The 25,372-nt window shown below is 41.7% G+C and overlaps 1 protein-coding gene and 1 long non-coding RNA gene across 10 annotated transcripts in view; one reads left to right on the top strand and one right to left on the bottom strand.

Moving 5' to 3' along the window:
• Positions 1–25,372, top strand: part of FAM124A (family with sequence similarity 124 member A) — a 124,322-nt gene that overhangs the window by 68,577 nt on the left and 30,373 nt on the right. The gene's annotated exons all lie outside the window — the stretch shown is intronic.
• The window catches only part of LOC129624388 (uncharacterized), a 101,415-nt gene continuing 82,568 nt past the window's right edge, over positions 6,526–25,372 (bottom strand). For 5 of the 8 annotated variants that reach the window (XR_008700917.1, XR_008700916.1, XR_008700915.1 and 2 more), the window contains one exon: positions 24,705–24,840. This is a non-coding gene — a long non-coding RNA (uncharacterized LOC129624388). The other 3 variants (XR_008700920.1, XR_008700919.1, XR_008700918.1) reach the window with 3 other exon arrangements.

Below are 25,372 nucleotides of genomic sequence, written 5' to 3' on the forward strand. Positions count from 1 at the left end.
GAGGCCCTCTGCTCGAGTGATGCTGGTCCACGCTGTCTCCCAGGTGCTCAGGCCCTGCTTCTTGGTCAGGAAGAGCCCAAAGTTCCCTCAGCAGCAGGCAGAGCTATGAATTAGCTGCACTTCTCAGTGGCTCAGATGGTCAAGAATCTGCCTGGAATGCAGGGGACCTGGGTTCAATCTCTGGGTTGGGAAGGTCCCCTGGAGAAGGGAATGGCAACCCACTCCAATATTCTTGCCTGGAGAATCCACATGGACAGAGGAGCCTGGTGGAGTACAGCTCATGAGGTTGCAAAGAGTCAGACAGGACTAAGCGAATAACATTTTCACTTTCCTGGACAGAGCAGGAAAGCTCTCTGCACGCAGCTTTCCAGGTGTTCTGGAAGGTTTCTGGTTGGGCAAGGCCAGAAGTAATCTGTGCTGTGAACCATCTCTTCTGCCTGGGAGGAGCAGAGAACCACTTCCCAGTCTGGCAAGGCTCTTTGTTGGTGGTCTTGACTCACCCCTTCCCACCCCCCCACCATACCCCAAGTTCCTGGGCTGAGCCATGCTGCTGGCTTTGCTGCACCAATGATCAGCTCTGCCTGCTGGCCTCTTTGCTCAGCGATGCTGGGCTTCACGGCTTCAAAGTGTTCCCACCTGGCTCTCTGGTTGGCAGGTCCAGGAGTTAAAGCTCAGCAGTAGGTGGGTTAAGGCTCAGGGTGGAGGGGGAGAGACAGACCTGGTTACAGAGCTGCCAAGGTTCTTCACTTGAGGTCCCAAGTCAGACAGACCTGCACCCCGCTGACTTCCCTGCTCAGACTGCGCCGCTGGTTGGGATCACTGCTTGGGGGCGGCAGGTAGGAACTCAGGCTGCCAAGGTGCTGGCGCTGGTTGTTGTGAGCCCCTCCCACCTTTTCCATCGCAGTCAGATTCCCAGATTCAAACCCCACAGGTTTCCCTGCGATCCTCATGAGGCATGATCAGAGTTGGGGCACCCACAAAGTGACCCACCATGCTGGGGCTGGGGGGTGACCCACCATGCTGGGGGTGGATGTCCCAGCTGGCTCTCGGTTCCCACTGGGGGACTTTGGGGCCCATGGAGTGGTGGGCTGACCTGGGGGAGAGGCAAGGCTGACAGCGTGTAGCTGCTCTTCTTAGCCTTCCAGTGCAGCCTGTCTTGGTCTCTGGTGGTGGGGTGAAGCTGAAGCACCCCCAGTGTGTCCTAGAATTTCCTCAGTGCTGCTTTGTTCATGAACAATTAACTGTCCTTCTTCTAGTTGTTGTTCAGTCACTAAGTCGTCTCCGACTCTTTGCGACCACGTGGACTATAGCATGGCAGGCTTCTCTGGTCCATCACTATCTCCCTGAGTTTGCTCAAACTCATGTCCATTGAGTCAGTGATGCCATCTAACCATCTCATCCTCTGTCATCCCCTTCTCCTTTTGCCTTCAGTCTTTCCCAGCATCAGGGTCTTTTCCAATGAGTCAGCTCTTCGCATCAGGTGGCCAAAGTATTGGAGCTTCAGCATCAGTCCTTCCAGTGAGCATTCAGGGTTGATTTCCTTTAGGATTGATTGGTTTGATCTCCCTTGCTGCCCAAGGGACTCTCTCCTTGTTAGGAGCGGGGCAAAGTCAGGCATGACCTGTGTTGCCATCTTGGTGACGTCACCCCTAGGAAAGAACCTAGGATAGTAAACCCTGGTGCACAGGGAGGTCTATTAAGTATTTGCTAAGCTGTTGTATCATTTTCATTATCACCACCACTGCCATCGTCACCAGAGCTAGTAGGACACTTGCCTCAGGCCACAGAGCTAATAAGTGGCCCAGCAAGGATTCAAAGGGCTTCCCAACTTCAGGGGTCTCTCTGCAGACCACAGCAAAGCACCTTCCTGCCTGAGTCAAGAATGCAGGATGCTTGCTTGATACATGTGAACATCTCAGCCACCATACATGGGATTTACATAAATTAGTCCTAGCAGGCTGAGATATTTAGGGATAAACTGTTTAAAAAGCCACAAACTGCTTTCAAGTGGTTCAGCGAAGAGCTGTGTATAGATTTTACTATATATACGTATTCTCATACATATGTGTATACATATAGATAAATGATAAAACATTATACACACATAAAATGAATCTGTACAATGGAGATAAAGGAAGCAAGACAAAATCATTGTATCTAGGGTGTTTCTTCTACTGTTCTTTCAGTATTTTTTATATATTTGAAAAGCTTCATAATAAACATTGTTGAAAAGTACATGCAATTCTTCACCATTGTTAAGGTATAGTTTTGGGGGTCTCTCATCTGTACAGCCCACTACATCAACATTGTCACATTTTTATTTAGAATGTATACAAGCTATAATATGATAGGTAAAATATCAAATAAATACAGTGCTTCTCTACTCTTGAATTGGAGAGCTAAATCTGTATTTCAATATGCAGCAGTGTGACCAGGAATCTTCCCATTCGACCACAAAGTCAATTGAACTAGCAGGGCTCAGGAATGCTGTGAGGAAACATATGCAGTTGTTTGCTTATGGCAGATTTTGGCAATTAAACTTCGTGATGAGGCCCATTATGAGTGAATGTGTATTCATCATTGCCATACTGTAGGTTTATATTGTTGTTCAGTCGCTAAGTTGTATCCAACTCTGGGACCCCATGGACTGCAGCATGCCAGGCTTCCCTGTCCTTCACCATCTCTTGGAGTTTGCTTAGTCCATTGAGTCAGTGATGCCATCTAACCATCTCATCCTCTGCCTCCCCCTTCTGCTTTTGCCTTCAGTCTTTCCCAGCATCAGGGTCTTTTCCAATGAGTCGGCTCTTCGCATCAGGTGCCCAAAGAATTGGAGCTTCACTTTTAGCACCAGTCCTTTCGGTGAATATTCAGGGTTTATTTCCTTTAGGATTGACTAGTTTGCTCTCCTTGCAGCCCAAGGGATTCTGGAGAGTCTTCTCCAACACCACAGTTCAAAAGCATCAATTCTTCAGTTTTCAGCCTTCTTTATGGTCCAACTCTCACTTCGTTCATGACTATTGGAAAAACCAGAGTTTTGACTATATGGACCTTTGTTGGCAAAGTAATATCTCTGCTTTTTAGTATGCTGTCTAGGTTTGTCATAGCTTTTCTTCCAAGGAGTAAGCATCTTTTAATTTCATGGCTGCAGTCACCATCTGCAGTGATTTTGGAGCCCAATAAATTAAAATCTGTCACTGCTTCACTTTTACCCCTTCTATTTGCCATGAAGTGATGGGACCAGATGCCATGATCTCAGTTTTTTGAATGTTGAATTTTAAGCCAGCCTTTTCACTCTCCTCTTTCACCCTCATCAAGAGGCTCTTTAGTTCCTCTTTGCTTTCTGCCATTAGAGTGGTATCATTTGCATATCTGAGATTGTCGATATTTCTCCCAGCAATCCTGATTCCAGCTTGTGCTTCATCCAGCCTGGCATTTTGCATGATGTACTCTGCATATAAGTTAAATAAGTAGGGTGACAATAAACAGCCTTGACATACTCCTTTCCCAATTTGGAACCAGGCCATTGTTCCATGTCCAGTTCTAACTGTTGCTTCCTGACCTGCATACAGGTTTCTCAGGAGACAGGTAAGGTGGTCTGGTATTCCCATCTCTTGAAGAATTTTCCACAGTTTGTTATGTTCCACACAGTCAAAGCCTTTGTGGTTTAGTTGCTAAGTTGTCTCCAACTCTTGTGACCCCATGGACTGTAGCCCACCAGGCTCCTGTGTCCATGGGATTCTCCAGGCAAGAATACTGGAATGGGTTGCCATTTTCTTCTCCAGGGGATCTTCCCAACCCAGGAATCGAACCTGGGTCTCCTGCATTGCAGCAGATTCTTTACCGACTGAGCTATGAGGGAAGTCCAAAGGCTTTAGCATAGTCAATGAAGCAGAAGTAGATGTTTTTCTGGAATTCCCTTGCTTTCTCTATGATCTAGTGTATGTTGGCAGTTTGATCTTTGGTTCCTCTGCCTTTTTAAAACCCAGCTTGTACATCTGGAAGTTGTGGGTTCACATACTGTTGAAGCCTAGCTTGAAGGATTTTGAACATTACCCTGCTAGCATGTGAAATGAGCTCAATCGTCTATAGTTTGAGCATTCTTTGTCATTGCCTTTCTTTGGGATTGGACTGAGAACTGACTTTTTCCAGTCCTGTGGTCACTGCTTAGTTTTCCAAATTTGTTGGCATATTGAGTGCAGCACTTTAACAGCATCATCTTTTTGTTTATCTTCAAAAAACCAGGTCTTAGTTTCATTGATCTTTTCTTTATTGTCTTTTTAGTCTATTTATTTCTGTTCTGACCTTTGTTATTTCCTCTTTCTGCTAACTTTGGGCTTCATTTGTTCTTGTTTTTCTACTTTCTATAAGTGTAAGTGAATGTGTTTGAGATTTTTCTTATTTCTCAATTAGGCATTTACCACTGGAACTTCACTCTTAGAGCTTTTTTATTGCATTCCATAAGTTTTGGTATGTTGTATTTTTATCCTTCCCAAGTAACTTTAATTTTTCTTCTGATTTCTTTTTTGACCCATTGGTTATTGAATAGCATGATGCTTAATTCCATGTATTTGTGGATTATCCTGCTTTCTTCTTGTAATTGATATCTAGTTTCACACCATTATGGTTGGAAAAGATGGCTGATGTGAATTCTGTCTCCTTAAATTTATTAAGACTTTTTTTGTGCCCTAATACATGATTTACGCTGGACATTGTTCCATCTACACATAACAATATATGTATATGATTTTTAAAATTATAAAATGAATGTCATTTTAGTTTGAAATCAGTGCATGACTGAACTAAAATACTGTTAGAAATTGCAAATAGACTTTTCTTCCTTGGACCTCAAAAGAGAAGGATATCTTCCTGAAAATGAGAAGCAAAGAAAAATACTTAAAACTGTTAGGCTGAAATCACACCTAAATCATTAGGCTATTGGCCTGTTTCCTACAAAATTTCAGGAAATAAATCTTTGCAACCTTACTTGTCATCTAGGTTTCATATAAATAAGATTTTTTAATGTCCTCCTTTTTTGATACAAAAGACATTCAAACAGTGTAAAGAAGAAATATAGTTTGTTTAAGAGAAAGCCTAATGTTAGACCATCTCAGCAGTGACCTGAAGTGTAAGGTTGGGATGCCTTTCTGTTGATGTTTGGCCTAGTCATCTCCATACTGTCGCCATGTAAGGTATTCCCTTCCCAGTGGTCCTTTGTTGAAAGCCCCCTTCCCCGCCTCACACAGGTACAGCCAGAGCACCAGGTTAGACTAACCGAGTCCTGCCTTCCATCTGTAGTTGCTGCATGTCAACCATCTGTTGACATCTTGGCATTGGAGAACTGGTACTGATTGAGAAAGGAAGTGAATCTCTGTCCAGATGACTGAAGCTCTAACATGAAGCCCGGAAATGGTCAATAGCTGTGTTTTCTAGCATGTAGAGAAAGCCACCTGGCCATGAATGGTGGCTGACCTACAAGAAAAGTCCTGGGAAGAGAAAGGAAGGGCCTTAGGAATCCTCAACTCTGCTTGTGTCCATGGCTTGCTGCACTTCTGTCTTTATGAGTGTCTCCTCAGTATTCTTACCTTAAATTTCCCTTTTAAATAGTGTGAGATGAATTTCTGTCCTTGACAACTGAAAGAGTAAAATACATTCAGTCTTAGAGGACAAAATTCAGTTTTGATTGCCATCTTTTGAAGGGCTACAGAAAGGATCCATGGGAAGTTGAAGAAATGGTAAACAGGATCAAGGAGGAAGCTTCCAGGGCTTGGGTATTGTTGAATAAAGAAACAATTTTTAAAAACCTTTTCCTAATGCTACAAAAAGAAGGTCTTTAAGCTCCTTTCCAGAGAAGGCAATGGCACCCCACTCCAGTACTCTTGCCTGAAAAATCCCATGGACGGAGGAGCCTGGTAGGCTGCAGTCCATGGGGTCGCTAGGAGTCAGACACGACTGAGCGACTTCCCTTTCACTTTTCACTTTCATACATTGGAGAAGGAAATGGCAACCCACTCCAGTGTTCGTCCCTAGAGAATCCCAGGGACGGGGGAGCCTGGTGGGCTGCCATCTCTGGGGTCGCACAGAGTCGGACACGACTGAGGCGACTTAGCAGCAGCAGCAGCAAGCTCCTTTCACTAGAGAAAATGGAGTTTGGTCAGAACTAATACTTTTTCTGTTACACAAAGCTCCGCACTCCGGGTGTGCCATTGGCATGGCTGCCCTGGACTGTGTGTCTTTATTCAGGAGAGAATCCAGTTGGGTAGCCCAGTGTGTTGCTTGTTTCCCTTTGGTCAAGTGTCCGCTCTTGGCTCAGTCCCTTAGGGAGCGGGAGCAGGATCATGCATGTGGCATGGAACCTTGGAGGAGGTCGACTCTGAAGACCTGTGAGTCCATGGGTGGCCACAAGAGGGTGCCATGTCGAGGGTCCTGGGAGCCGGTACGTGATTTGTTTTCCAATCTCTGAAGTCTAATGATGTTGATAGTTGAGTTATGAGCAGCACCTTTCTTTCCCGAACCTACCTCTTTCTTCAGTTGCCCCAGCTGCTTTGGGGGTCACTTCTTTAACATCTCATCGTGTGGGACATTTCAAACAGCTGGGCTTCCCTGTTTCAACTGGTTCATCTCTTCCCTGACGCCAAGAACACCTGGTTATCAGTGGACTACAGAGGCAGCAAAGCCTTGAGAGAGAGAGAGAATCCAGTGGGGTAACATGTCAGTATTTTAAGGGAAGCAGAGACTTGCAGAGCTAATGAAGCAGTGATGGAAGCTGTCACAGTCTGAGGGGAAGATGCAGAAGTCTGTTCATAGAGAGAAATCAGATAGAATCCAGTGACATGGACCATGTGAATAACCTCTTTAAGTCCTGGAATCTCTGTTTAACAACCATAAAAGGAAATGGCAACCCACTCCAGTATTCTTGCCTGGAAAATCCCATGGAGAGAGGAGTTTGGTGGTCTATAGTCCATGGGGTTGCAAAGAGTCAGACATGACTGAGCATGCATGCATGCAACCAACCATAAAAGAGGGCCCCGTTTGTCCCTCCTCGTTGGGACACCTCTTGGCCAAAATAGCTGTCTGCATGCAACCTCTATCAGCTAGAAAAGCAATGGCGGATTGTTTGGGATGACATAGTTTCTTCTTAGTGGATATTATATTTTAATCCCAGAAAAAAATAGGATTAAACACAGAAATAATGAAATAAACAAAACCTATATATTAAAAATTTTGTGTTAGGGGTTTAGAAATAATTTGTTCATGTCTGGTATTTTAAGCATTTGTTGTGTTTTGAGAATTTGGTCTATTAGAACAAGAGACCAACATGACTCCAATTTAAAATATAACTTAGAATTGATTTATATTTGCTGTTTTAAGTTAAGGGATATAAGAGTAAAGGTAGCAAATTTGTAACACTGAAATATTTAAGAGGATTTAATAGTCAACATTTCTATGTTTAATTGATTAGATTTATTATAGTTAAGGACTTAAAAAGTTTTGTTTATTAATCAGACCACTAAACTACTTCAAAAGAAGATCAAAACATTAAATGTATAAATGCAGTTTAAAATGTTAAAGGAAATTAGTTATTTAAGCTGCAAGAGCTCTTTTAAAAATAAGTGTTAATTATTAACATTTGCTAGACTTGTTAGTGGAGTAATAAGATTTGGGAACTGAACTCAAATTAGTAAATTTAAGGGAAATTTGGGCTTGACATGGATAACTGTAATTAATTGGATATTATTTTTTCAAAAGTAGATTTTAGATATTTCTCTATGCACAAAAGCAGATCAGAAAGCCTACATTGATAGTCCAGAATTTTAACTGAGTGACCCATGGAACGTTAATGTAATCCCAGCCAGAACTAGTCCAAGTACGGCCAGGGCTGGTCCCCAAGAAAGTAGGAAAGTGCAAGGATCCAGCTACTGAGCTAGGTCAGCGTGGGACCAGTGAGACTGTTCTGGGGGCCACTCTCACGCATGGTATTCTGGGAGTGCTGTGCTTCGTCACTGTTGTGTCCAGCTTTTTGCAACCCCATGGACTATAGCCCACCAGGCTCCTCTGTCCATGTGGATTCTCCAGGCCAGAATTCTGGAGTGGGTTGCCATTCCCTTCTCCAGAGGATCTTCCCAACCCAGGGATCAAACCCAGGTCTCCCGCATTGCAGGCAGATTCTTGACCATCTGAGCCACCAGGGAAGTCCAATTCTGGGAGAGGTCCTATTCATGCTGGGTTTTACTAGGACTTCCCTTATAGCTCAGTTGGTAAGGAATCCACCTTCAAAGCAAGAGACCCGGTTTGATTGCTGGGTCGGGAAGATTTGCTGGAGAAGGGATAGGCTACCCACTCCAGTATTCTCAGGCTTCCCTTGTAGCTCAGCTGGTAAAGAATCCACCTGCAATGTGGGAGTCCTGGGTTCGATCCCTGGGTTGGGAAGAAATGAAGGGCTGGAGAAGGGAAAGGCTACCCACTCCAGTATTCTGGCCTGGCAAATTCCATGGACTGTATAGTCCGTGGGATCGCAAAGAGTTGGACACAGCTGAGTGACTTTCACTTTCACTACCAGATCCCATGGAAATCTGGCCCATTCTCTTAATGGTCCTCTGCATCTTTAGGGTGGGCCCAGCCCAGATCAGTGACCCCAGGCCCCCACATTCATCCTGCAGTCCTGATATCCCAGCGGGTTGGAGTGGCTGGTTCTTCTAATAGGCAAATTGCCAGTGACTTCATGTCCGGTTGTTGACGTATCTGAATATTCAAGCCAGAAATGAGTCATCCTGTTCAACATATGAAGATACTTGCTGCATCCTATCTTGTCTTGAGTGAAAATGCTTATTTAATTGACGTATTCATTGCCCATCTATCAAATTGTCCCATCTTTAGATCCTTATGTTTCTACATCTGTGTGTTGAATAGTAAGCACTTCAAAGACCAGATTATTTTTTAATTTAGTATTTTTACTTTCACCACCCAAGAAAGCCCACACAAAATTCTGGTTGGGAAAGCTCCTAAGGACATAATGAGTACTACTGCTCTGTGAATAACAGTCACAGTGAGTTCCTGACATATTCCTGGCAGGCTTCTTATTAAGTCGCGAAACTTGGAGACGCTGTCCTAAATTCTGTTTGCTGAGTAGAGGCATTGTTATTACAGGACTAATCTCAACAATCAACATTTTTCCCCAGTGAGGCAGATTTATGGAAAAGATTAGATCCATCTTTGCTCTTTTGAATCTGCAATGACAGTGATGTCTGTGTATTCTAGGGGAAGGCTAGATGGAGCTTTTGTTCAGCCCAGGTCTTTGTTCTGTGGGACAGTTAGCTGATCTCGTCTGATGTGGGCAGCCTTGTGTTCCTGACCTCAGCATTACAACTATATTCAATAGTTCTCTGTCTGTTTTAAGTGAGCTAACAGATAATACTGCAAGAGGAAGCCTAGGTGAGCCACAGCAATGGCTGAAAAGCCTTTTTAAGGCTTGAAAAGCAAGTTTTGTTTTTAAAACAGATTGGCAGATAAGAACAAAGTAGAAAATTATTGAAAGGGGAACGCAGCAGTGGAAAACTCATTCTTCGGAATTTCCATTATCCGTATCATTTTCCAGACAAAGGTTAATTGAGAGGACAAGTTCAGGGTACTTTAGCCAAAATAATTGTATAAAACTAGGGGGAAAGTGAATGCTAATCTAATTAACACAGCAGGGGTAAGACAAAGAGAAAAGAATATTCCTTTGCGCTCACGCTGCCTCTCCCACCAGCTTTCGTCATGAACGTTAAGCAAGGCACAGTTTTCTGGGTCTCAGTTTTCAGAATCACAGATTTTTGGAGCTGAATGGTGATAAAAGTTTACCTCACAGAAAGTAAAAAAGAGGCTTTTTCCAATCGGAAGAGTATACAGTCACGAAAATATATACTATCAAGGCTTTCAGAATACTGGCTTGACCAAAATATTCATTCAGGTTTTTCCAGAACATCTTACAGAAAACCCTGAACGAACATTTTTGGTCAACCCTAAGAGTTACGTGACGCAGGGAACAAGAGAAATAAAGGTAGGCACAAGGGAAAATCAGGAAATTGGCATAAAAGAGCAGTTCCAGTTCTAGCTGGATGTTAAAAATCACCTGGGAAGTTTTTCAACTGATGTCTGGGACCCACCCCAGAGATGTAGTTTCAGTTGCTCTAGGGTCGGGTAGGTCTTCAAGCTTCCCTGGTGATTCTTATGTGCAGCCAGATGGCAAACTGCTGGCCTGCCTAATACAATCCATTCACTCTCACTTGTCTTGGCATGACTTTATGACAGCCTTAGTCCTGAGGCTTTGCCAGTCTCTCTCCTGGCACCTGTGTGTGTTCACTGCCCTGAGGACAGTGTAGGGGGCTGAAGTTGAGAGCAGCCGGGAGGTAGACCAGTTGTCTGGCAGTAATGCAGCCTTGGCTAGGGCCCCTGGGAGGTTTTGAAGATGTTCATTAGACATGGCTCTTCCAGTGTCTGGCTCACTGGTGTTGCCTTGTTTTAAGTGTGGGTCCTTTTCTGATATGAGCAGCTAGCTCAGCTTTGCAACAGCACTGCCTTTGAGTTTTGAGAATTCATTTTTATTTATGCCAGCCAGTGGAGGTGGTGGTGGTGTTTAGTCACTAAGTTGTGACCAACTCTTTGCGACCTTATGGACTGTGTAGCCCACCAGGCTCCTCTGTCTGTGGGATTTTCCAGGCAGGAATACTGGAGTGGGTTGCCATTTCCTTCTCCAGGGGATCTTCCTGACCTAGGGATTGAACCCACATCTCCTGCACCGGCAGGCAGATTCTTGACCACTGTGCCACCAGGGAAGCCCAGACAGTGGTAAGGGGTGCCCAATTATCCCTAGACTAGTGATTGTAGGCTAGGCAGAAAAACAAAGGTGTTAAGTACCCTACACTGGGAATTGTGAGATGCTCCAATTATGACATCAGTTGTTTCCCTCTCCAAGGCATGCTGGGTGACCCAGTTCAGCAGAACTGGAACTACTTCCACCCCCATCTCCATAAAACATTGACTGGGGTCATGTCAAGTCAATAGGTTATCTTTGGGAGGACACAGTCCCTCAGCTTACTGTAAGATTGAGTGTCCCCAAAACCACACTCCGTCTCTGCATTCCTGAACGAGGGGACCAGTGAGTATCTCTTGTCTTTATCATGCCGAGCCACTTAATGCCTGAGTCTTGATGCCCCGGGTCCTTTTTTGTTGGAGCGTGGGGGAAAGGCAGGAGGTGGTCAAGCCAAGGGAGATGGGGCGGAGTTCATGCATGGTGTCTGTGCCTTGGAGAGTGGGTGGTGAAATTGGAAAATTGGTTTAAAATTAGTTTAAAAGGCAGCTGACAGGCAGCAACAGACCAAAGACCACAAGCCAAAAGTGGCCTGCTATTTTTGTACATAAAGTTGTATTGGAACCCACACATAGCAACTGAACCCCAAATCAGCCACCTTTTCCTCATTGCATCAGAACTGAAGCTTAGTCTCTGAAAAAGGTGGCCAGCGACTTAGACCTGAGGATGGCAAGCATAGTTGAGGGTGAGAGTGCTAGAGTGAACCCAGGAGGAAGAGATCCAGGTCTGTATTCTCAACAGTCCCTCCAGCCCAGCACACCCCCTGACTGGCCTCGAGAACACGGGCTGCTGGGTTTCTAGCACTTGTTCAGGTAGGAGATTGGAGGGAACTGACTTACACACCAGACTGTGTCATTGCAGAAAGTTTTACAGAACCTTCTTTTTTTCTCCCATAAGCTTTGTAGAACTACAGAGTTGACCCTTGAACAATGTGGTGATTCATCTAAACATAGCTTAAGAGTTGGCCTCAGTATCCATTCATGCCATATAGCACTGTAGTTCTCAACTATGGAAAAACATCCATGTATAAGTGGACCCGTGCAGTTCAACCCCATATTGTTTAAGGGTCAGCTGTACTTTGTTTTTAAAACTGTCCACCTATCAGTTTGCTGCTGCTAAGTTGCTTCAGTCGTGTCTGACTCTGTAAGACCCCATAGACAGCAGCCCACCAGGTTCCCCCGTCCCTGGGATTCTCCAGGCAAGAACACTGGAGTGGGTTGCCATTTCCTTCTCCAATGTGTGAAAGTGAAGTCGCTCAGTCGCATCCGACTTGTAGTGACCCCATGGACTGCAGCCTACCAGGCTCCTCCATCCATGGGATTTTCCAGGCAAGAGTACTGGAGTGGGGTGCCATTGCCTTCTCTGACCTATCAGTTTATAAGAACAAAAATTTAATTTAAAAAAATGATGATGAGGCATTCCTAAAATTTTGACTGCTGAATTTATTGAAAGGCATTATGTTGCCATGATACAAAAGCAGTGGTTCTCAACTGGGGGCATTTTTGTAGCCCTTTGTGTCTGAGAACATTCGGCAATGCCTGGAGACATTTGCGGCTGTCTCCATGTGGTAGGGAGAACAGGGGTTCTGCTGACATCTGCTGGGCAGCATCTAATGCATAAGACACCGCCCCACACACAGCAAGGAACTATCCAGCCGAAAATCAGCTGTGCTGAATTGAGAAACCTTGAGTCAAACTAAATGTCTAAGATTCCAGTTAGGCTTCCAAGTGTGTGTGTGTGTTGACTTAAATGAATAATCCTTCCAAATGTGTGTGTTAACTTAAATGAATAATCCTCTCACCTACAATATAGTAATGGGTTAAAGTTCAGTCCCACAGGCTAGCATTATACCCTCAGAAACAATTATCTGGATAATTCAAAACTAGATTCTCTTGATTAATGCTCAAAATAAAAATGGGATTTTAAAAAATTATTTTTATTGAGATAATTGATAGATAACGTTGTGTAATTTTCAGGCACACAGTGTGTTGCTTTGATAACATTTATATATTGCAATACAGTTACTTCAGTAGTTAAAGTTTGTTGCTGTTCAGTTGCCAAGTCATTTCCAACTCTTTGCAACCACATGGACTGCAGCATGCCAGGCTTTCCTGTCCCTCGCTATGTCCTGGCGTTTGCTCACACTCATGTCCATTGGGTCGGTGATGCTAACTAGCTATCTCATCCTCAGCTGCCCAGTAGTTAGCTAAAAGCTTTATCATGTCTTGTATTATTTTTGTGTGTACACTGTACAGAGAATGATTAAGAGCAACTTTGAAGTTTATAATATAGTATTGATGACTAGAAATACTGTTGTGCATTAGATCTTCAGAACTTACTTATCTACTAGTTACAAGTTTGTACCTTGAAATAACAACTCTCTGATCTCCCCTACTCTAGCTCCTGATAACCACCATCTTATTGTTTTTACAAGTTCAGTGTTTTTAGATTCCACATATAAGTTGTGTTTGTCTTTATCTGACAAAGGCATTAAGGTAGTAAAGTAAGTCAGATTGAGAAGATCCCCTGCAGGGGAGCATGGCAACCCACTCCAGTATTCTTGCCAGGAGAATCTCCATGGACAGAGGAGCCTGGCAGGCTACAGTCCAAAGTACAGCTGACCCTTAAACAATATGGATTTGAACTGCATGGGTCCACTTATATTGGTGGGCTACAGTCATAGGGGCACAAAGAGTCAGACACAACTGAAGCGACTTGGCATGCATACACGCCCCTGTTGTCACAAATGGCAAGATTTCCTTCTTTCATGAGGCTGAATAGTATTCCATGGGGGTATATGACATATTTTCTTTATCTGTTGATGGACACTTGGGTTGCTTCCATGTCTTAGGTGTTATAAGTAGCGCTACCATTTATTGTTTTAGGACTTCCCTGGTGGCTCAGGTGGTAAAGCATCTGCCTACAATGCAGGAGACCTGGGTTTGATCCCTGGGTCGGGAAGATCCCCTGGAGAAGGCAATGGCACCCCACTCCAGTACTCTTGCCTGGAAAATCCCATGGACAGAGGAGCCTGGAAGGCTGCAGTCCATGGGGTCGTGAAGAGTCAGACACGACTGAGCGACTTCACTTTGACTTTTCACTTTCATGCATTGGAGAAGGAAATGGCAACCCACTCCAGTATTCTTGTCTGGAGAATCCCAGGGACAGCGGAGCCTGGTGGGCTGCCGTCTATGGGGGTCGCACAGAGTCGGACACGACTGAAGCGACTGAGCAGCAGCAGCAACATCAATTCATATTCTCTTTTTTTCCACACCCTCATCAGCATTCATTATCTCTTTTTGATGACAGCCTTTGTAACAAAAAAGAGGTAATATCTCATTGTGGTTTCAATTTGCATTTCCCAACGATTAGTGATGTTGTAAACCTTTTCATGTACCTGTTGGCCATTCATATATTTTCTTTGAAAAAATTGTCTGTTCAGGTCCTTTGCCCATTTTGTTTGGGTCATTTTTTGTTTTTGCTATTAGGTTGTGTGAATTGTTTATGTTAACCCCTTATCAATATGTGACTTAAAAATATCTTCTTCCATTCCATGGATTGTCTTTTCACTTTGGCGATCCTTTTGCTATGTAGAAGCTTTTTATTTGATCTAGTACCACTTGTATATTTTTTTTATTTTGCTGTTTATGGTTTAAATGTCATATGCAAAAAATTATTACTAAGACCCATATCAAGGAGCTTTTTTCCCTATGTTTCTTCTAGGAGTTTTATAGTTTCAGGTTTACTTTTAAGTCCTTAATCCATGTCAAGTTAATATTTGTGAGTGGTATAAAATAGGGGCCTAGTTTCATTCTTTTCCAAGTGTGAATATTCAGTTTTCCAACCACCATTTATTAAACAGATGGTCTTTTCTCTAGAGTATTCTTGACTTCTTTGTCAAATATTAGTTGACCATATATGCATAGATTTATTTCTGGGATTTGAATTTTGTTCCACTGGTCTGTGTGTCTGTTTTTATGCCATACCATAAAAACATACAGTTTTGATCACTATCCCTTTGAAATCAGATATTGTGGTGTCTCCAGCTTTGTTGTTCTTTCTCAGGATTACTTTTGCTATCTGAAGTGCTTTATGGTTCCAAAAACACTTTGCTGTTGTTGTTCGGTCACTGAATTGTGTCCAACCCTTTGTGACCCATGAATTGCAGCACGCCAGGCTTTCCTGTCCTTCACCATCTCTCCGAGTTTACTCAAACTCATGTCCATTGGGTCAGTGATGTCATCCAACCATCTCATCCTCTGCCACCCCTGTCTCTTCTTGCCCTCAATCTTTCCCAGCATCAGGATATTTTCCAATGAGCCATCTCTTCACATCAGTGGCCAGCATATTGGAGTTTAGCATCATTTCCTTCCAATGAATATTCAGGGTTGATTTCCTTTAGGACTGACTGGTTTGATCTCCTTGATGTTCAAGGGACTATCAAGAGCCTTCTCCAGCACCACAATTCAAAAGCATCAGTTCTTTGGCACTCAGCCTTCTTTATGGTCCAACTCTCAACATGTGTACATGACTACTGGAAAAACCATAGCTTTGACTATATGCACCTTTGTCAGCAAAGTGATATCTCTGCTTTTTAATATGCTCTGTTTCTCATAACTTTCCTTCCAAGGAGCAAGCATCTTTTAATTTCATGGCTGCAGTCACCATCTACAGTGATTTTGGAGCCCAAAAAGGTAAAATCTGTCATTGCTTCCACTTTTCCCCTTTATGTTTGCTGTGAAGTGAGGACCAGATGCCATGATCTTTGTCTTTTGAAGTTGAGTTTTAAGCCAGCTTTTGCACTCTCCTCTTTCACCTTCATCAGAAGGCTCTTTAGTTCCTCTTTGCTTTCTGCCATTCAGTTCAGTCGCTCAGTCATGTCCGACTCTTTGCGACCCCATGAATCGCAGCACGCCAGGCCTCCCTGTCCATCACAAACTCCCAGAGTTCACTCAGACTCAAGTCCATCGAGTCAATGATGCCATCCAGCCATTTCATCCTCTGGCGTCCCCTTCTCCTCCTGCCCCCAATCCCTCCCAGCATCAGTCTTTTCCTATGAGTCAACTCTTCGCATGAGATGGCCAAAGTACTGGAGTTTCAGCTTTAGCATCATTCCTTCCAAAGAAATCCCAGGGCTGATCTCCTTCAGAATGGACTGGTTGGATCTCCTTGCAGTCCAAGGGACTCCCAAGAGTCTTCTCCAACACCACAGTTCAAAAGCATCAATTCTTCCGTGCTCAGCCTTCTTCACAGTCCAACTCTCACATCCATACATGACCACAGGAAAAACACATAGCCTTCACTAGACGGACCTTTGTTGGCCAAGTAATGCTCTGCTTTTGAATATGCTATCTAGGTTGGTCATAACTTTCCTTCCAAGGAGTAAGGGTCTTCTAATTTCATGGCTGCAATCACCATCTGCATTAGAGTGGTATCATATCTGAGGTTGTTTTGATATTTCTCCCGGCAATCTTGATTCCAGCTTGTGCTTCATCCAGCCCAGTATTTCGCATAATGTACTCTACATATAAGTTAAATAAGCAGGGTGACAAAATAATCTTTGATGTACTCCTTTCCCATTTTAGGGAAATTTTTTCTGTTTATGTAAAAAATGTCATTGGAATTTTTATTGTGATTCCACTAAGTCTATAGATCAATTTGGGTGATATGGACTGTTCATTATAATAATTCTCCCAATCTAGAAATAATTTTTTTTTCAATTTATTTGAGTTTTCTTCAATATCTTAGTTTTAAGTGTGCAGATCTTTCACCTCCTTGGTTAAATTTATTGATAAGTATTTTGTTGTTTATAGTACTATTGTAAATGAAATTTTTAATCTCTCAGATAATTCATTGTTAGTGTATAGAAATGTACATGATATTGATTTTGTATCCCCCAACTTTACTGTATTTATTTATTCTAATAGTTTTTATTGGAGTCTTTAGGGTTTTCTTTTTATTGAGGTCTAAATGACCTGTCACATTATATTTGTTTCAGGTATACAACCTAATGATTCAGTATTTGTATATATTGCAAAATCATCATGAGTCTAATTAACATTTATCATCAAACATAGTTAGAAAATTTTTTTCTTCTGAAGAGAACTTTTAAGATATACTCTTTACAACTTTTTTATATATAATACAGTATTATTAATATAGTCACCATGTTGTATATTACATTCCTAGGACTTATAACTAGGATTTTATACATTTGGGCCCACTTGGCCTATTTTACTGATCCCCCAACTGACTTCTGGCAATTATTAATAATACCCTGTTCTCTGTATCAATGAGCTCATTTTGTTTCCTTTTTTGGTATTTGTTTTTTTGATTCTACATGTAACCAAGATCTTATGATATTTGTCTTTGTCTGACTTGTTTCACTTAGCAAAATGATCACAAGTTCTATCCATGTTGTCCAGAATAGCAAGATTTCCTTTTTATGACTAATATTCCTATGTGTGTGTGTGTGCGTACATATATATGTACACCCACATTTTGTTTACCCATTCATCTGTTGATAAATACTTAGGTTGCTTCTGTGTCTTGGCTATTGTAAATAATGCCACAATGAACATGGGGGTGAAGATATGCTTGAGTTAGTGTTTAATTTTTTGAGAAGCTCCATATTATTTTCCATAGTGGCCGTACCAATTTACATTCTCAATAACAGTGCACAAGGGTTCCCATTTTTCTATACCTTCCCCAACACTGTTATTTCTTGTCTGTTTAACAGTAATTTTAATAGGTGTGAGATGATATCTCATTGTGGTTTTAATTTGCATTTCCAAGATATTAGTGACATTGAGCACGATTTTGTGTACCTGTTGGCCATCAATATGTCTTCTTTAGAAAAATGTCTATTCAGATCCTTTGACTTCTACTTAATTGGTCTTTTTTTCTTTTTTTGCTATTGAGTGTATGAGTTCTTTTTATATTTTGGATAATTAACCCTTTATCAGATATATGATTTTCAAATATTTTCTCCCATTTGGTAGATTGCATTTTCACTTTGTTGGTGGTTTCTTTTGCTGTGCAGAAGATTTTAGTTTGATGTATTCTCTTCTCACTTTTTGATTTTTGCTTTTGTTGCCTTTGCTTTTGGTGTCAAATTCAAGTCATCATCATCAAGATCAATCTCAAGAGCTTACTGTTTTTTTCTAGGAGTTTTATGGTTTCAAGTTTTATATTCAGGTCTTTAATCCATTTTGAGTTCATTTTTGTGTATGGAGTGAATGGTTTAATTTCATTCTTTTGCAAGTGGCTATCCAGTTTCCTGACATCTATTACTGAAGAGACTATCTTTTCCCATTGTATATACTTGGGTCCTTTTGTCATAAATTAACCATATATGCATGGGTTTATTTCTGGGCTCTCTATTCTGTTGCAACGATTGATGTGTCTGTTTTTATGCCAATAGCATACTATTATGATTGCCGTTCAGTTACTCAGTCGTGTCCGACTCTTTGCAACCCCATAGACTGCAGTATGCCAGATTTCCCTGTCCTTCCCCAACTCCCGGAGTTTACTCAAACTCATGCCCTTCGAGTTGATGATGCCATCCAACCATCTCATCCTCTGTTGTCCCCTTCTCCTCCTGCCTTCAATCCTTCCCAGCATCAGGGTCTTTTCTAATCAATCAGCTCTTTGCAACAGGTGGCCAAAGTATTGGAGCTTCAGCATCCGTCCTTCCAATGAATATTCAGGACTGATTTCCTTTAGGATTGACTGGTTGGATCTCCTTGCAGTCCAAGGGACTCTCAAGAGTCTTCTCCAACACCACAGTTGATTACCATTACTATTCTGTAATATAGTTTGAAATCAGGAGGCTTAATGCTTCTGTGTTCTTATTTCTCAAGATTCCTTTGGATATTCAGGATTGCTTTGGATATTCAAGGTCTTTTGTGGTTCCACAACAAATTTTAGGATTGTTCTATTTCTGTGATAAATGTCATTGGAATTTTGATAGGGATTGCATTGAATCTGTAGATGGCTTTGGGTAACATGGACATTTTCACAATATTATTCCAATCTAGGGCCCAGAATATATTTCCACTTATTTGTGTCTTAATTTTTTCCTCTGTGTCTTATAGTTTTCAGTGTACAGGTCTTTGATCACCTTGGTTAAATTTATTCCTCAGTACTTGGATACAATTTTAAGTTGGATGGTTTTAACTTTTCTTTGTGATAGTTCATTATTACTATACAGAAATGCAATAGGTTTTTGTATATTGATTTTGTATCCTACAACTTACTGAATTTATTATTCAGTAAATCTCTTCTATTAGCTTATCAATCTCTATTTCATTTATTACTGCTCTGATCTTTGTTATTGCCTTTCTGCTAAATTTGGGCTTAGTTTCTTCTTCTCTTTCTAATTCTTTGAGATGTTTATCACTATAAACTTCCCTCTTAGAACTGCCTTTGCAGCATCCCATGGGTTTTTATATGTTGTGCTATTATTTTCATTTGTTTTAGGCTATTTTTTATTTTACTTTTGATTGCTTCTTTGATCCATTTGTTTTTCATTATACTTGGGAACATTTCAGCTCTCCTCCTGGTATTAATTTCTAGTTTTATACCATTGTGGTTGGGAAAGATACTTGGTATAATTTTGACCTTCTTAAATTTGCTAAGACATTGTGATTTATTCTGGAGAATGTTTTGTGTGCAAGAAGAAGCGTGTTCTGCTGCTATTGGATAGTCTATTCTGTATATGTCTGTAGGTCCATGTGTTGTAGAGCATCATTTATGTCCATTATTTCCTTCTGGACTTTCTACCTGGATAGTCTACCCACTGTTTAAAGTGGTGTATTGTTGTCTGTTTTTCCCTTCAGATCTTTTAATAATATTTTAAAATAATTGTTTAATATTTCAGACACTCTAATATTCGGTGTGCATATCTTTACAGTTTATGTATCTAATAAATTGCACCTTCATCATTATATAATGACCTTGTCTCCTGTTAAGTTTTTGACTTAATATCTATTTTGTCTGATATAAATACAACCACCTCTGCTTTCTTTAGGTTTCTATTTGCTTCAAATGTCTTTTCTAATCCCTTCACATTCTGCTTGTGAGTATCTATACTGCTTAAGTGAAATTCTTGTAGACAGATACAGATGGGTTTTATTTTTAATCCATTTAACCAATTTTTAGCCCATTTACATTAATTATTGATAGCTAAAGATTTACTATCACCAATGTTAATTTGATTGTTTTATCATTCCTTGGTTCCTTTTGCTGTCTTTCTTTGTGAATTTGATTACTGCAAAAAGATAGTTTGCTTTGATTCTTTACTTCTTATCATTTAGTATCTATTATCTGGTTTTGGTCTATGGTTACATGCTGCTGCTGCTGCTAAGTCACTTCAGTCGTGCCCGACTCTGTGCGACCCCATAGACGGCAGCCCACCAGGCTCCGCCGTCCCTGGGATTCTCCAGGCAAGAACACTGGAGTGGGTTGCCATTTCCTTCTCCAATGCATGAAAGTGAAAAGTGAAAGGGAAGTCATTCAGTCGTGTCTGACTCCTTGCGACCCCATGGACTGTAGCCCACCAGGCTCCTCCATCCATGGGATTTTCCAGGCAAGAATACTGGAGTGGGTGGCCATTGCCTTCTCCATGAGACTTTCATACTACATTTTATAGTTTTCAGCTAAAAATAGATGATTATGACACCTTCCATTACTTAAGAAAGATCCACCCATTTACCTGCCCCCTCAGATTATGTTGATGTCCCAACTTATATTTATAAATGTTACATTAACATAATATTGGATGGGTTGCCATTCCCTTCTCCAGGGGATCTTCCTGACCCAGGAATCGAACTTGTGTCTCTCACATCTCCTGCATTAGTAGGCAGGTTCTTTACACTGGCACCACCTGGGAAGCCCCATATATTAAACATCTGTATTGTTATATTTATAAAAGTTATATTAACATAATGTTTCAGCTATGGTTACTTTCATTCAACACTGTTGTCTTTAACCTATATGCTAGCTATCAAAGTGATTTATACACCACTGCTGAAGTATTGAGTATTTTGAATATGACTATATGTATTCACCTTTACCAGTATTATATTTCAGTATGTTTTCATGTTAATTTGTTTCAGTTTGAAGAACTTTCTTCAGCATTTCTTGTAGGGCAGGTCTGTGTTCTCAGATAATCAGTTGTGTCCGACTCTTTGCAACCCCCTGGACTGTAGCCCGCCAGGCTCCTCTGTCCAAGGGATTTCCCAGGTAAGAACACTCATGTGGGTTGCCATTTCTTCCTCCAGGGGGTCTTCCTGACCCAGGGATCAAACCCACGTCTCTTATGTCTCCTGCATTGGCAGGCAGATTTTTCACCTGAGAGCCACCTGGGAAGCAGGTCTAATGGTGATTAAATTCCCTCATGCTTTGGTTTGGTCTTTATCTCGCCTTCATTTCTGGGTGACAGATTTGGTTTGCTTAAGTGCTTTGAATACATCATCCCACTGTCTCTAGGCCTACAAGGTTTCTGCTGAAAGCTTTACAGTTCTATCAGAATTCCCTGGTTGCGATTTTCTACTGCTGCTTTCACTGTCCTGACTTTTAAGAGGTTGATGATAATGTGTCTTAGTGAGGATCTCTTTGGGTGTTATCTCTGAGCTTCCCTTACCTAGATGGCTATCTCGTCCCTCAGATTTGGGTCTTTTTCAGCCAATATTTCTCTGAATAAGATTTCGGTCCCTTTATCCCTTCTCTGTTCTAAGACTCCAAAGTGAAGATATTCTTTTGATCATGTCCCACATAGTTTGTGTCTGTATTCTTCACTTTTTCATTCTAATTTCAAAATTGGGATTCTTAAGTTGTTGATCATTTCGGCTACTTTTAGGATCTCCTCATTAAACTGTGGCAAGGAGTATTTCTGTAATGCTTACCGCTTATGATCAAGGGAACTTTAAGGTGCTTTTATACATACAAATATTATGAATCATAAATACAAACAGTTATATTTGGTTTTGATGGGGAAAAATGAGGACTGTAGCATTATTGAATAGTGGTAGCAGTATCTAATGATGAAAAAATTTTAAGTCAAGAAATATCTGAGGGGCTGCCTCAGGGACCACCTTTGTGTAATATTATCAGATCTTGGGAAAGTGTGGTAAGCATTACAGAAGATACTAAATAGAGGGACCGAACACCAAGAAAACGTGTGAGATGAAAATACATATCTTATATATGTCAGATCAGATCAGTTGCTCAGTCGTGTCCGACTCTTTGCGACCCCATCAATTGCAGCACGCCAGGCCTCCCTGTCCATCACCAACTCCCGGAGTTCACTCAGACTCATGTCCATTGAGTCAGTGATGCCATCCAGCCATCTCATTCTCTGCCATCCCCTTCTCCTCCTGCCCCCAATCCCTCCCAGCATCGGAGTCTTTTCCAATGAGTCAACTCTTTGCATGAGGTGGCCAGAGTACTGGAGTTTCAGCTTTAGCATCATTCCTTCCAAAGAAATCCCAGGGCTGATCTCCTTTAGAATGGACTGGTTGGATCGCCTTGCAGTCCAAGGCACCCTCAAGAGTCTTCTCCAACACCACAGTTCAAAAGCATCAATTCTTCGGCACTCAGCCTTCTTCACAGTCCAACTCTCACATCCATACATGACCACAGGAAAAACCATAGCCTTGACTAGACGGACCTTTGTTGGCCAAGTAATGTCTCTGCTTTTGAATATGCTATCTAGGTTGGTCATAACGTTCCTTCCAAGGAGTAAGCGTCGTTTCATTTCATGGCTGCAGTCACCATCTGCAGTGATTTTGGAGCCCAGAAAAATAAAGTCTGACACTGTTTCTCCACCTATTTCCCATGAAGTGGTGGGACCAGATGCCATGATCTTCGTTTTCTGAATGTTGAACTTTAAGCCAACTTTTTCACTTTCCATCAAGAGGCTTTTGAGTTCTTCTTCACTTTCTGCCATAAGGGTGGTGTCATCTGCATATCTGGGGTTATTGATATTTCTCCCAGCAATCTTGATTCCAGCTTGTGTTTCTTCCAGTCCAGCGTTTCTCATGATGTACTCTGCATAGAAGTTAAATAAGCAGGGTGACAATATACAGCCCTGACATACTCCTTTTCCTATTTGGAACCAGTCTGTTGTTCCATGTCCAGTTCTAACTGTTGCTTCCTGACCTGCATACAAATTTCTCAAGAGGCAGGTCAGGTGGTCTGGTATTCCCATCTCTTTCAGAATTTTCCATAGTTTATTGTGATCCACACAGTCAAAGGCTTTGGCATAGTCAATAGAGCAGAAATAGATGTTTTTCTGGAACTCTCTTGCTTTTTCCATGATCCAGCGGATGTTGGCAATTTGATCTCTGGTTCCTCTAAAACCAGCTTGAACATCAGGAAGTTCATGGTTCACGTATTGCTGAAGCCTAGCTTGGAGAATTTTAAGCATTACTTTGCTAGCATGTGAGATGAGTGCAATTGTGTGGTAGTTTGAGCATTCTTTGGCATTACCTTTCTTTGGGATTGGAATGAAAACTGACCTTTTCCAGTCCTGTGGCCACTGCTGAGTTTTCCAAATTTGCTGGCATGTTGAGTGCAGCACTTTCACAGCATCATCTTTAAGGATTTGAAATAGCTCAACTGGAATTCCATCACCTCCACTAGCTTTGTTCGTAGTGATGCTTTCTAAGGCCCACTTGACTTCACATTCCAGGATGTCTGGCTCTAGGTGAGTGATCACACCATCATGATTATCTGGGTCGTGAAGATCTTTTTTGTACAGTTCTTCTGTGTATTCTTGCCACCTCTTCTTAATATCTTTTGCTTCTGTTAGGTCCATACCATTTCTGTCCTTTATCGAGCCCATCTTTGCATGAAATGTTCCTTTGGTATCTCTGATTTTCTTATATTTATTCAGTAGTAATTTGAGTGCCTGTTTTGTACAAATATGAATGTATTAATATTTTTTTTAAAAAATACTTCTATAAAGGATAGGTGTTAAAGGTCAATCAACCCAGCTCCTAAATGCCTTACTGCACTAAGTAAAAAATTAAACCTAGTTCCTTTAAATATGTAAATGTACTTCTATGCAAAATGTTTGTTTGTTGTGGTGATTTGTAAGCTCAGGTTCAAATGAAAAAGATGCTTAAAAAAATGGAAGCTTAATGATGGATGCTTACTTCTCTCTCCTATTTTTGGCAGCCCACAGTCCTCAGAGATCCAATCCTCTTTTCAATGTGTCTTTCACCCTCCGATTCAGAATGGCTGCTGGGTGGAATAGAAAATGTTTATCTTATTTTTTTTATAAAGTTATTACTAGTCTTAAAAGAAAAAAAAGAACTCCTGCCCATCAAGAGACACCAAAAAGAGAGTAAGATGACAAGCCACAGACTGGATAATGATATTTAGAATGCATACATCCAAGAAAAAGAATTGAATCTAGAACATACTGTATACACAGAGCAGGCGCTTCACTAAAGAGGATATTCAAATGGCCAATAAACATAAAAAGATAATATTATTAGTCATCTGGAAGATGCCAGTTAATAGCATGATGAAACACCGTTACCTACCGAAATGACTGAAATGAAAAAGAATGCTAACCATAAAGATTGGCGAGGATATAAAGCAGTTGGAATACTTGTAAACTCCTGGCAGAACTATGCATTGGTACAATCAGTTTGGTGTAGATTTGTTTGGAAGTGCCTGCTGAAACGAACAGTTGCTCACCTTGTGCCCCAGCAATTCCACTCCTACTTATGTGGCCAAGAGAAATGAGTGCATTTTGTTCACAAAAGAAGGGAAGCGGTCGGATAAGGCTTCACAGCATCCCCTTAGGCTTGGTCTCTGAAGATGGGCAGATGTTCTCTAGGCAGACAGGCGTCAGGAGTAGCATGGCTTGTTTGGGAATGATGGCAGTTCCAAGTGACTAGAGCATACAGAGTGCAATTCTAGGAAGTCCCAGGGCTCGATGGAGTAGACAAGTTCTTGCAGTGCTTGCCAGTGAGTCTCTTCTGCCGAGAAACATGGTCAGGTTTGTATTTGGAGAGGTGTGTGGGGTGAAGCCGGGGAGGCTATGTAACCATTGGCAGGAAGCCTGTTCAGGTGGATAGTCACTTTGCTGCCATTTTGCCAGTTCGGCAAAATGGTATACATTATCCTGTCTTTCGTTTCATAAAGAAAAGAATTAGTATGTAGCCCTGACAGTTTGAAAACCTTACAATTCCATAATAACAAAGAGGATAAAAACAGACAAGTAACTGTCCAGCAAAGACTGGGTTAAACCACCATCCTGTATGGCCTAGAATCTCTGAAAATTTTCAAACTTTCAACCTAGAAATGTTGCTGATTTGACAAAATGGACACAGATTAGGCTTCCCTGGTGGCTGAGTTGGTAAAGAGTCTGCCTGCAATGCCAGAGTCCCGGGTTCAATCCCTAGGTCAGGAAGATCCCCTGGAGAAGGAAATGGCAAAACACTCCAGTATTCTTGTTTGGGCAATCCCATGGACAGAGGAGCCTGGAGGGCTACAGTCCATGGGGTTACA

The sequence above is a fragment of the Bubalus kerabau genome, chromosome 12 (genome assembly GCF_029407905.1).
Source record: "Bubalus kerabau isolate K-KA32 ecotype Philippines breed swamp buffalo chromosome 12, PCC_UOA_SB_1v2, whole genome shotgun sequence".
NCBI classification, from domain to species: domain Eukaryota; kingdom Metazoa; phylum Chordata; class Mammalia; order Artiodactyla; family Bovidae; genus Bubalus; species Bubalus kerabau.